The sequence below is a fragment of the Trichechus manatus genome, unplaced genomic scaffold, assembly GCF_000243295.1.
Source record: "Trichechus manatus latirostris isolate Lorelei unplaced genomic scaffold, TriManLat1.0 scaffold00023, whole genome shotgun sequence".
In the NCBI taxonomy this organism is placed as follows: Eukaryota; Metazoa; Chordata; class Mammalia; order Sirenia; family Trichechidae; genus Trichechus; species Trichechus manatus.
In genome coordinates, this window is record NW_004443959.1 from 6,235,917 (window position 1) to 6,247,602 (window position 11,686).

Genomic DNA, 11,686 nt, shown 5'->3' on the forward strand with positions numbered 1-11,686 from the left:
TTATTGTTACTATTGTTGTCACTCTATGTATTTTCTTAAAGCAACTTGAGGTTTCTTTAACCCAGCATCCTAGTGTCATACTGTGCTGATGATAACTTGGAAGACCTTCTCACCTGCACTGCTGTTAACTCTCGTCTCTTCTATCTTGTATCTTCTATTTTTCTGGCTAAGTTTTTTAAGCAAACAGTAGCCAGTTTTGTTATAATACTTGTTTTGAATTTGTTCCAATGCAATTGTTATATTAGGAAACATTTTGAGCCTAATGTAAATATTAATTTGCATATACATTATTTCTTCTGCAGCACACTGCACCCAGCTGAACCCAGCTCCACAGGAGTATACAAAATGCACACATCTCAGTCATCTACCAGCTACCTCAGTTCACAATGTGTCATAAACCACATCATCCACATCTGGTGTCATAGCTTTCCCTCAGATTCCAGATCATCCTCCTTCCCTCACTTCACAATAACTCCTAAGCTGCAATCCTCTGACACTCATTTCCACATGCAAACTCCAGATCTTTTAAAAGGGTAAAAAAAAAACAAAAACAAAGTTGCCATCGAGTCGATTCTGGCTTATAGCAAACCTATAGAACAGAGTAGAAATGCCCCATTGGGTTTCCAAGGAGCAGCTGGTGGATTTGAACTGCAGACCTTTTGGTTAGCAGCCGTAGCTCTTAACCACTGCACCAATGCCATATTTATTGTGATATTTATGTCTTTCTAAAGCATTTAACATGTGTAAAATGCTGTTACCATCTTTATAAGGTACCCATCTCTTTGCATGTATCGTTGATGATGTTTTTGAGTTTTGTAACCCCATTTTTTCCATAAGCTCTGTGGTTTCTATTGTACGCTTTTGCATAGTGCTGTGATTTATTGGACCACATTATAGGAACACATATGTCATGTTATCACAGAACTTACCATATAAGACTTTGTGTTCTTCCCTGAGTATTTTATCTTGTTAGACTTGCTGTCTATTGAGATAAGTTTTGCTATTTTTAAAAAGTTTGACCATGTGTTGGAAGCTAATGTTTTATTCTAATTTTATGGATGGTTTATCTTTAGCTCAAGGAGATAAAGCCTAGCTTAACTTTTCATAAGTGAGGGATGAAATCAAAATTAGAATTACCTTTTTTCTCTTGATCCAGGGGAAGTGGTATGTTGCCGTATATAGAGTATGGTTTTTTAAGTCAAACGCATCTAGACTTGAATTCCTGCTCAACAAAGTCCTTTTACCTGAGAGCCTTTGGTAAACTATTCAAATCACCAAGCCTCAGTCTCCTCACGTATGAACATCAGGAAAATGACGCTCTCTTCTCGGAGTCACTCTGGAAATGAAGCCACAAAATGTATGGAAAATGCCAATCTAGGAACTCAGACAAAGCAGACATATTTGTTCTCTCTTTCTCTTCTTTGTAAAATAATAGCAGATAAGTTTTATTGAGCTCTTATTTTGTCCCAGGAACTGTTTTAAGCACTTGTATTAACTAATTTAACCTTTATGGCAACTTGATGAAGAGGATACCACTATTATTCCCTATTTTCAGATGGGAAATGGATGCACAAAATGGTTAGATGATTTATCTAAGGTCAAAGAGCTATTGTGTCAGTTAATAAGGTATTGACTCTCAACAGCAAACCCTCTCTTCTACACTGTACTTTGAAATGCTGGGATGGGGACTTCACAAAGCATATTCTACATTGCCAGCTAAATTCCTGTTCAGCTCTGCAAGGCTGGAGGGACTTGCTACTTCTGGTTTGCTTCCTGTGTGACTTCCTGTCTGCTTGCCAGTCCCACGAGCGACACCCAAGTGACACTTGTTCACCCTGGCAGCAGCAGTTCCTTCTCATAGCAGCAGCTGAATCCAGTTCTACATTTTTCCAGCACTTGCAGAACAAGCTTCCTTGTGCACTCCTCAAAATACCAACACCAGCTGGCCAGCACCCCTCCTCAGAGGTCTTTGTTCAGTTCTGTTCAAAGATTTAATCATTCCCAACTATTTCCTTTGTTCCCTAAACCCTAGGTGTGGTAGCTGCTTCCTGCAATTTCTAACTCTGATACCTTACACTAAATGGTGCCGGTGGTTTGCACTCAACCACTAACCTCAAGGTTGGCAGTTCGAATCCACTCAGTGAAACTATGGAAGAAAGACCTGGCAATCTACTTCCATAACGATTAAAGCCAAGAAAACCCTATAGTGCAGTTCCACTCCACAACACACAATTCTGCACAGACCCTTTAATTTACCTAGTTAACAAATTTATGCAATAAAGCTGTAAAAGCTGGAACCCGTGTAAGGTGGAACCCTGTCAGAGAAGAAACACTCAAATACTTTCTACCAATAGAGAACAATAGAAAAGTGTTAAGACTGCACCACATCAAAGGCGGAAAACTCGCGAGACCCGGAGAAACAAGGCAGTCCTGTAGAGTTCCAGCTTTCACAGGTTTTACTGTACCTAGTTAACAACCATTTATGTTAAATGTCCTCTATTCAGGTAACTCACATGGCTCTGCCACCTGGCTGCACCCTGATTGATGCAGTTAATGACAGAGAGGGACAGTACTCTAAACCAGTAAGCCATGCATGGGGCCAACCACTACGACATCTTATCTCTCAAATATTGTTACATAATGATGGATCCTTCAAACAAAGAAAAAAACAAAGCAGCTGCTATCAAGTTAATGTCAACTTATTTCGACCCTGTGTGTGTCAGTAGAACTATGCTCTACAGGATTTTCAGTGGCTGATTTTTCAGAAGTAGGTTGCTAGGCGTTTTTCCCGAGGTGCCTCTGGGTGGGCTTGAACTTTCAACCTTTTGGTTAGCATCCAAGTATATTAATCATTTGTACTACCCAGAGTCTGATGGATCCTTGCATGGTAGCTGTTATCTTAAATACAAACACAGTTATGAGGTAACTGAACAATATTATAATATCAGCTTCAATGCCCTAAGTCACAAGAAGATGAGTACTTCAATTGACCCTCTACGGCCCTGGCCTCTGGGGACCAATGGGAACTACTACTAGCCTCTTCTTTTGACACAGACCACCAAACTGACTCAAGAAAGCCCATAAGACAGCAGATGTTCAAGTTTGACACATTGGAAAGGTTTCTCTGTAATCCTGCACTTCCACCATGAGAAAGGGACAGAGTGTTCACCTTGGGAGCTGCAAATCCATACCCTTCTAGAATGTCTGAGCTGGAAGGGACCTCAAAAAGCATCCATTCCAAAACTCCCATTTTACAAATGAGTAAATTGAGGCCTAGAGAAGGGAACAGCCGGCCCCATGTCACACAATAATTGAGAGCTGGAGTACAGACTAGCACACAAGTCTGTGGTTTCCCAATCTTGCCATGTGAAAACATGGATTGGGGAATTCACTTGATAAGTTTTTCTTTGCTTTAGCAGGTGTTCTAGAAATCCCAGTCACTTTTCTGGAATCTAAACCCTGGGTAACAGAAATCTTTTGTTTCTCCACCACCTTCACCCCCTCTGCTTCCTGGAAGACAAGGAGATGGGAGAAGAGATTCCTTTATTACTCCTCATTCGGTCTGACCCTACTCTAACTGCTTTCCTCTATTACCATCTCTTCCTTCAGGGTTGGGATGAAGATAAAGCAAGAGAAGTGAGCTGGGCAAGCACAGGGTCAGATCCCGTCCTTATTTAAACTTTTGATGTTTTATTCATCATGGATATTCATTAATTTTTATTTTTTCCAAACTATTGCATAAACTTTATTTATCATGATTACTGAGGAGATTACTGGGTGGCACAAATGGTAAAGCACTTGACTACTAGCTTAAACGTTGGTGGTTCAAACCTACTCAGAGGCATCTTGAAAGACAGGCTTGGGAATCTGTTTCTGAAAAGGTCACAGCCTTGAAAATCCTATGGAGCAGTTCTACTCTGCACACATGGAGTCACTATGAGTCAGAATCAACTTGACAGCAACTAATAACATCATGATTACCTAGTTTTCTGGTGCCCCTTATATTTCACAGCCAAGGCGCATATGTTACTTGTCTCACTCTAGTCCTGTGCCTGACCTCCCTCATCTCCCTCCCTGCTACATGCCCCAGACATGTCAGTTTTTGGAATTCATAACCATTTCCTGCTGGGTGGTTCCCTGTCTGGAATACCAAAAGCATTCCTTCTGATGAGTAACATGCACACTGGCCACCCAGGATCATTTGACAGAGATCCAAGAAAAAAGGAAGAATCCCTAACTTTGATGAAAAGGATGCTAAGGTGAAGTAGAATGACATAGGCTTTGAAGTCAGAGGAACTGGGGTTTTAATCCTGATAACCATTTAGCAGTTGTGTGATTCCCACTGATTGATTGCCTCTGGTCTGAAGGCACTCCGTACAGAGATGACTAAGACATACTCCTTGCTCTTAAGGCAACCACAATCTAGATGGAGAGAATTATTTATTTCTCTGGGCCTTGTTTTATACAACTGAAAATGGAAGTAGCATTATCTCATTGTTAAGATTAAATGCAGTTATTTGCATGGAATTGCTCAGCATAATGTGGGTGCCGAGTTAAAATTTGCCTCCACAAAAGTAAATAAGTTGGTCACTGAAAAATGTTTAGCAGGAACCATCACGACGAACAGTTACTTTTCTACAACTTAGATTCATTTTCATACAGCTATTCAAACTAATTTGGGAAAATTCAGGAAAAAAAGAATATTGGCAAGCTTCCAACGGAGTACCTCAGTATTTAATTAAAATAATCATTGAGGAAGGCACACTTCTTTCAAACACACTTAAGATATTCAGATTTTCATGTAGCAATTTTCATCGCAACACCCTTGGTACTTTTCGTATGAATTTTTACAGTGGCATCTTTGTCCTTTACCTTAACAATCTACCTCTTAACTTGAGCTGCATCTTTTAGTTCAGCAATGGCTTTTTGTGTACCTTTTTCTAGCAGAATCAAAATCTATCTGAGAACTCTTCTGCATGCTGCTGGTGTTGTAATTGCAATTTTGGGAGCAACCTCTCCTAACACAATGTGGTAAGCAGAATTCTAAAATGACCCTTAATGAGTCATGTTTGTATATAGCCCCCTGTTCTTGAGTGGAAGTAGAACCTGTGATTTACCTCTAGATGATAAAATACGGCCAAGGGAATGGGATAGCCACTCTTCTACGTTGATTATGTTACGTTAGATAAGACTCCATCATAGCACACTGGAATGAGAGATTTTCCTGCTGGCCTTGAAGAAGGAAGCTGCCATGCTTTGCGAGGGCCAGGAAGAGTGTCACGTGGCAGAGAACTGTGGGTGGTCTTAGGAGCTTAGAGTGGCCTCAGACTGACTGTCAGAAAGAAAATGGGAACCTCAGTCCTTCAACCACAAGGAATTAAACTCTGCCAGTGATCATGTGATCTTGGAAGAAGACTCTGAGGGAGCTTTAGAAAGGAATGTAGCCCAGATGATATCTTGATTTGTGAGACTCTGAGTAGAAGACCACGTTAAGCTTTGCCTGGACTCTCAACCTATGGAAACTATGAGGTAACCAATATATGTTGTTTTAAGCCTTTAAGTCTGTGTTAATTTTTATACCACAATAGAGAGCTAATACCCGCAACTTGCCTATCTGAGAAGACTGAGGTAGGGAAAGCTAACTCATAAGCTATGGGTTTTTTCAGTGATCGCTTCTCTCCACATAGAAGATGATACTAAGTGTAGAGCATTGGACCTGGTTTTGGAATTCCACTCATTTTTAAACCCAAGATTTCAACTTCAATATAATGTGAATCTTCTCATGTTACATGACTGAAATGGCGTTGATTGTTTTACATCAGTTTTGTCAAGAGACAAATGGGGCATTTCCCCAAGAGTTGATGAAGCAGTTTCGATTGAAGGAATGAGTGTGGAATACAACAAGATCTTAAAAAAAAGAAAAAGATAGTTTTTGAGGGAGCTGACTGATGTATAACTTTTATCAGAAGCCCTATGGAGTAAACTATAGTAAACTTTCAACTGCAGCTTTTGCAAACATCAGAGACAACTGTAATATGCACATCCTTGCTATACAGCATAAATAAATTATAGCTGCTTAGCTGAACAGATCACTTATTTATTCATCTATGGTGTCAGGAGACTCCATAGAGTGCTATCAGGAAAGTGTATAGATCGCCACACACCTTGCACACACACACACCACATCCCATTCACTTCACAGAACACCAGAGGCACCCTGATTTGAGGTTTAATTTTAGTCATTTTTTTATAGCATAGAAAACCACCCCAAAACTCAGTGACTTAAGACAACAATGATGTATTACTTCTCATGGTACTGAACATTGAGTCGTTGGTTCTTCTCTTGCATGTGGTATCAGCTAGGGTCATTCAAGTGGCTTTGCATTCAGTTGGTGGCTGGGCTGGTCTACAAAGTCTAAGAAAGCCCCTATTACATATCTGGGCCTTGGTGCTGCCCGTTGGCTGGTGTCTTAAATTGCTTGTGCTGATGTAACAGAAGTACCACAAGTGAATGGTTTTAAAGAACAGAAATTTATATTCTCGCAGTTCAGGAGGCTAGAAGTCCTAATTCAGGGTACCGCCTCTAGGGGAGGCCTCTCTCTCTCTTTCTCCCTCTCTCTGTGTAGACTCTGAAGAAGATCTTTATCTTTTTCAGCTCCTGTAGCCCAGCGTTCCTCTGTTCCTTTGAGATCCTTACACAGCATCTGTCTTTGCCCCTCTACCGCCCTTTTGGGCTTACTTCTGTGTTTAATCTGCTCTTTTTATAACTCAAAATTGATTAGGTTTAAGACACACCCACTACCGATGTTACCTCATTAACATAACAAAGAAAACTCTATTTCCAAACAGGATCATATCCACAGGTATAGGGTTTAGGATTCCAATACATATTTTGGGATAATACAATCCAACCCATAACAACTAGCGTGTCTCAGTTCTCCTCCACATGGACTGTCTCCCCATATGGTAGCTCTTTTTCAAAGTAGCTTCTCACTCCTGAAGGAGAGCCTGAACTTTCTTCACAGGGCAGTTGGGTTTCAAGAAAGCAAAACAGAAAGCTTCCATGCTTATTAAGGGCTAGGCCCAGAAGCAGCATACCACCTTATGTTGGTTAAAACAAGTTACAAACCATACTAGATTCAAGAAGAAGGGAATCTGACTCCACTTTTGATAGAAGGAGGGAGACGTGCGCCTGGAGTGGGGAGGCATTCATTATGGGTGGCCATCTTTGGTAACCAGGTATCTATGGTGTGGATGTATAGGTCTCTCCATGAGATGATGCTTACAGTTCACCTTTGAAGTTAGGTTTTCTATTGACAATGAAGTATGATGTTTAAAATATTAATTAGCATAATTTTAAGTTATTTTTCTGAAATTTGTATACTTATTTTCAAGACCTTTAAGCCATTCAGACAATTACAAAAACCTCATTTGTTTGGGATGCAGAAGGCATTATGATATGGCAGGGCTCGTGAAAGTTATTACCAGTGGAGAAGGGGGGGATACTAGGATGAGCTCCCCCACAGAGCACTACCGTTGGATCTCTAGGGTAGTTTTCAGACATGGGATTCATAAGTATCAGGATATACTCCAATCTCATTAAGTTTCCTGTAATATTTTATTATTACTATCTTACCTATGATATTTTGATCAAAAAAAATAAATCCATACTGTCTACCGAGAAAAACTCAAATTTTGGACTGATAAATTTTGGTCTTCTAGACAAGTGGTAGGAGTTAAATATTGTTGTTGAAATGTCCTACATAACTCATTCATCCATTCATATATTCATTAACCAGGTTAGGAAACAGACATGGAAAACTTACGACTCACCTGCTATCCATTGAGTGATGCTGGATGGAGTCTCCTGTCTGAGCCTTTGACCTTCACGGCTGGTTACCGGATTGTGAGACATTCTAAAGAGCAAAGGGTTTGGATGGAGACAGTAAGAATGGCTTATGACTGAATTCAAGCTCTACAACTTCAGCTCATCCTGTCGTAATATAATTCATAGTTTTTTTTTAATTTTTTGTGTCATTAATATAAGGATAATAATGTACACATTATAATTTAGTGGTGACCGTTATGCCAAATAATGTACGCCTTCACATCAATTCCGACTCACAGTGACCCTATAAGACAGAGTAAGTCTGCCCCATAGGGTTTCCAAGAAACAGCTGGTGAATTTGAACTGCCGACCTTTTGGTTAGCAGCTGTAGCTCACCATAACTCTTAACCACTGCACCACCAGGGCTCCAATAATGTATGCAGAAGACCTGAAATCAAGGATAGCACTATTATTTATACTTCACTGGTTCTCATAACAATACCACATTTTTCATACTGGGATGATTCTCACCAGGGACTACATGTTAGAATTATCTAGACGGTAAACACTTTCTGTAAAAATACATGCCTCTTACCATACCTAAAATTCGGTCTTGGAATTTCAGGGAAGAGAATTTTTAATCTCATGCTATTAATGTAGAGATTATTCTGAGGTGTACACTTCTCCTACCCAAAACCCTTCTATTTACTGACCACTCTTCTAACACTTTACAGTATAAAATTCTTTCTCTTATCATCTCTTTTGGAGCCCTGGTGGCGAAGTGATTAAGAGCTTAGGCCGCTGACCAAAAGGTCAGCAGTTCAAATGCATCAGCTGCTCCTTGGAAACCCTATGGGGCCGTTCTACTCTGTTCTGTAGGGTTGCTATGACTGGAATTAACTCAATGGCAAACAACAGCAGCTATCTCTTTTAAACTTGAGCAACAATAACATCAGGCAAAAAAAAAAAAGAATCATGAACTTTATTGTACAGATGACGAAACAAACACAGGAAGGTTTGATGCCTTTTCTATAATCATTTTGTCGGTAAATTCCAGAGCTAGATCTCAAACTCAAGTCTTTTGACTTCAAGCATCTTGCTTTCTCTCTTCATGTTTAAAAACTACAATGATGTCAAGAGTAGAGGATGAGACCAAACCTTTTTTTTTTTTTTTTTTTTATGAAGACCGACGTTTACTAGTGGTTACCAGGGACAGGAGGGAGGGGGTAGGAGAGAGCATTTGCTTAACTGAGTTTCAGTTTATAGTCATGGCAAATTCACATTGACTGAGGGTGATGGTTGCACAGCCACTTAATATAATTGTTGTCAATAAGTTGTGCACCTGTAAAAAGTTGAATTAGCAAACGTTGTGTGAGATATATTTTTACACACAAAAAAAAACATGTTGCTTGAGGGTCGTCAGGACTTGGCAGCTGGCTCCCTCCAGAGCAAGTGAACCAAGAGAAAGAGCAAGGTGGAAGTCAAAATGCCATTTATGACCTAGTCTTGAAAGTCACACACTGTCACTTATACCTTAGTCTATTCATAAGAGGTGAGTCACTAAGTCTAGCCAACACTCAAGCTGGTGGGCTGGGGTGGGTAAGTACTACCTCTTGAAGGGAGGAGTATCAACTAATGTATGAACATATTTTTAACCACAACAAAGAGCAAGGAAAAAGCACGTCTGGGGTGTTAGCACATTACCCCTGCTGTCCTGAATAACTCAGCTCGAACCCAACTTGTGTATCCTTTCATCTTCCTTAAAGATAGTTTATAATTCTCAGCATGCTCTATGGCAAAGAGAACCAGCACCAAGTAGTTGATCAAAATATTTCTTTTTTTTTTTTAATTTTACTTTAGATGAAGCTTTACAGAACAAATAGTGTCTCATTAAACAGTTAGTACACATATTGTTTTATGACAATGGTTAACAACCCCATGACATGTCAACACTGTCACTTCTCAAACTTGGGTTCCCTATTACCAGTTTTCCTGTCCTCTCTTGCCTTCTAGTCCTTGTCCCTGGACAGTTGTGCCCCATTAATCTTGTTTCGTTTTATGGGGCTGTCTAATCTTTGGCTGAAGGGTGAACCTCAGGAGTGACTTCATTACTAAACTAAAAGGTTGTCCGGGGGCCATAGTCTCAGGGTTTCTCCATTCTCTGTCAGGCCAGTAAGTCTGGTCTTTTTTTGTGGGTTAAAATTTTGTTCCACATTTTTCTCCAGCTCTGTCCGGGACCCTCTGTTGTGATCCTGGTCAGAGCAGTCAGTGGTGGTAGCCATCCACCATCTAGTTGTACCGGACTCAGTCTGGTGGAGGCTGTGGTAGTTGTGGTCCGTTAGTCCTTTGGACTAATCTTTCCCTTGTATCTTGTTTTCTTCATTCTCCCTTGATCCTGAAGTGGGGAGACCAGATGGCTGCTCACAGGCTTTTAAGACCCCAGACACTACTCACCAAGGTAGAATGTAGAACATTTTCTTTATAAACTGTGTTATGTCAATTGAGCTAAATGTTCCCCAAGACCATGGTCCCCACAGCCCTCCGCCCAGCAGTTCAGTCCCTCAGGGAGTTTGGATGTGTCTATGGAGCTTCCATGACCTTTCCTTGTGTAAGTTGTACTGGCTTCCACAGTATTGTATACTGAGTTCAAACCATTTTTGAGCAGCTATTAAGTTGTTGTGTGCCAGGAACTTTGCTAGGGGCTTCATAGGTAGCATTCCTTATTTAATTCTGACATTGTAAGAGGTGCACGTTAATAATCTGATTGAACAGAAGAGGAAGTTGAGCCCCATGAGTAAGTAGGCCAGTTTATGCAACTAAGCATTGGTGGATTTTGAGATTTGCACCCAAAGAAGTTACTTGATATCCCATACTGTTTTCATCACCCGTTAGGATCTATATGAGAGAGGGGCAAAGAAGAGATTACAGCCACGGCAGAATTTTATCTGTAGCCACAGACTGTGTGAAATGTGTGCACTGGAGTCATATTTTTAGGAGAAGTCATATTTTTAGCTTGGTGTTCTAACTCTGGGGAACAGGAGTCTGCAGCAGTGTGATCTGATCATGTTTGATTACTGACCTTGCACAGTTCGATCTTCTCTATGCACTGTCACCGTTGGCTTCCATGATATTAATGTGCTTAATGTCAAAGAAATCCCTTAGGAAGTTTCGCCAAACTTGTCTGTTTTCACTGACTCACTGAAACTCTTTATTAAAATGCATGTGCTTCTGCCTTGGGAAACCACTCAAATTCTTCAGGTAATCTGAAAGAAAATGGCCGTCATTTAAGGTTAAAGAGGGGAAGTTTACCTCTTCTATGTGCATCTGTCTTTGTACCTTACCTCGGAACTGTAAAGAAATAGACAAAGCTAGAGTGAAGGTTCTCTGGGATCATCAGGGCTGAGAGAGACCTCCTGGTCACATGTTTCGAGTAATGAGTGTCCCATCCCATGGGAATGGGCCCCTTTCTCACTCCATTTCATAATGAGGTTCTCTGTGCTTGGCCCTATGGTTGTGATTCTGAGGTGGATGGGGTGACGGCAGAGAGATGACATAATAAACAATAAGTAGTAGCTATTTTTACATAAAGAAGCCCAGGTAGCACAACGGTTAAGTGCTTGGCTGCTAACCGAAAGGTCGGCAGTTCAAACCCACCAGCATCTCCGTGGGAGGAAGATGTGTCAGTCTGCTTCTGTAAAGATTACAGCCTTGGAAACTCTATGGGGCAGTTCTACTCTGTTCTATGGAGTTGCTATGAGTCAAAATCGACTCAACTGCAATGGGATTATTACATATGAGGCACCTACGTTATGACAGGCATTAGACAATGAATTTTTACATTATTTCATTTGATACTCA

The 11,686-nt window shown here is 40.5% G+C and overlaps 1 long non-coding RNA gene across 1 annotated transcript; it reads right to left on the bottom strand.

Annotated features, from left to right (window-relative positions):
• Positions 1 to 1,016: 1,016 nt before the first annotated feature.
• On the bottom strand, positions 1,017 to 11,226 carry LOC111819973 (uncharacterized). The gene is made up of 3 exons (XR_002823539.1): positions 10,908 to 11,226; positions 7,834 to 7,916; positions 1,017 to 1,336 (listed from the first exon to the last, which is right to left on the bottom strand). It is a non-coding gene; the product is annotated as an uncharacterized LOC111819973 (long non-coding RNA).
• Between the last annotated feature and the right edge of the window lie 460 nt (positions 11,227 to 11,686).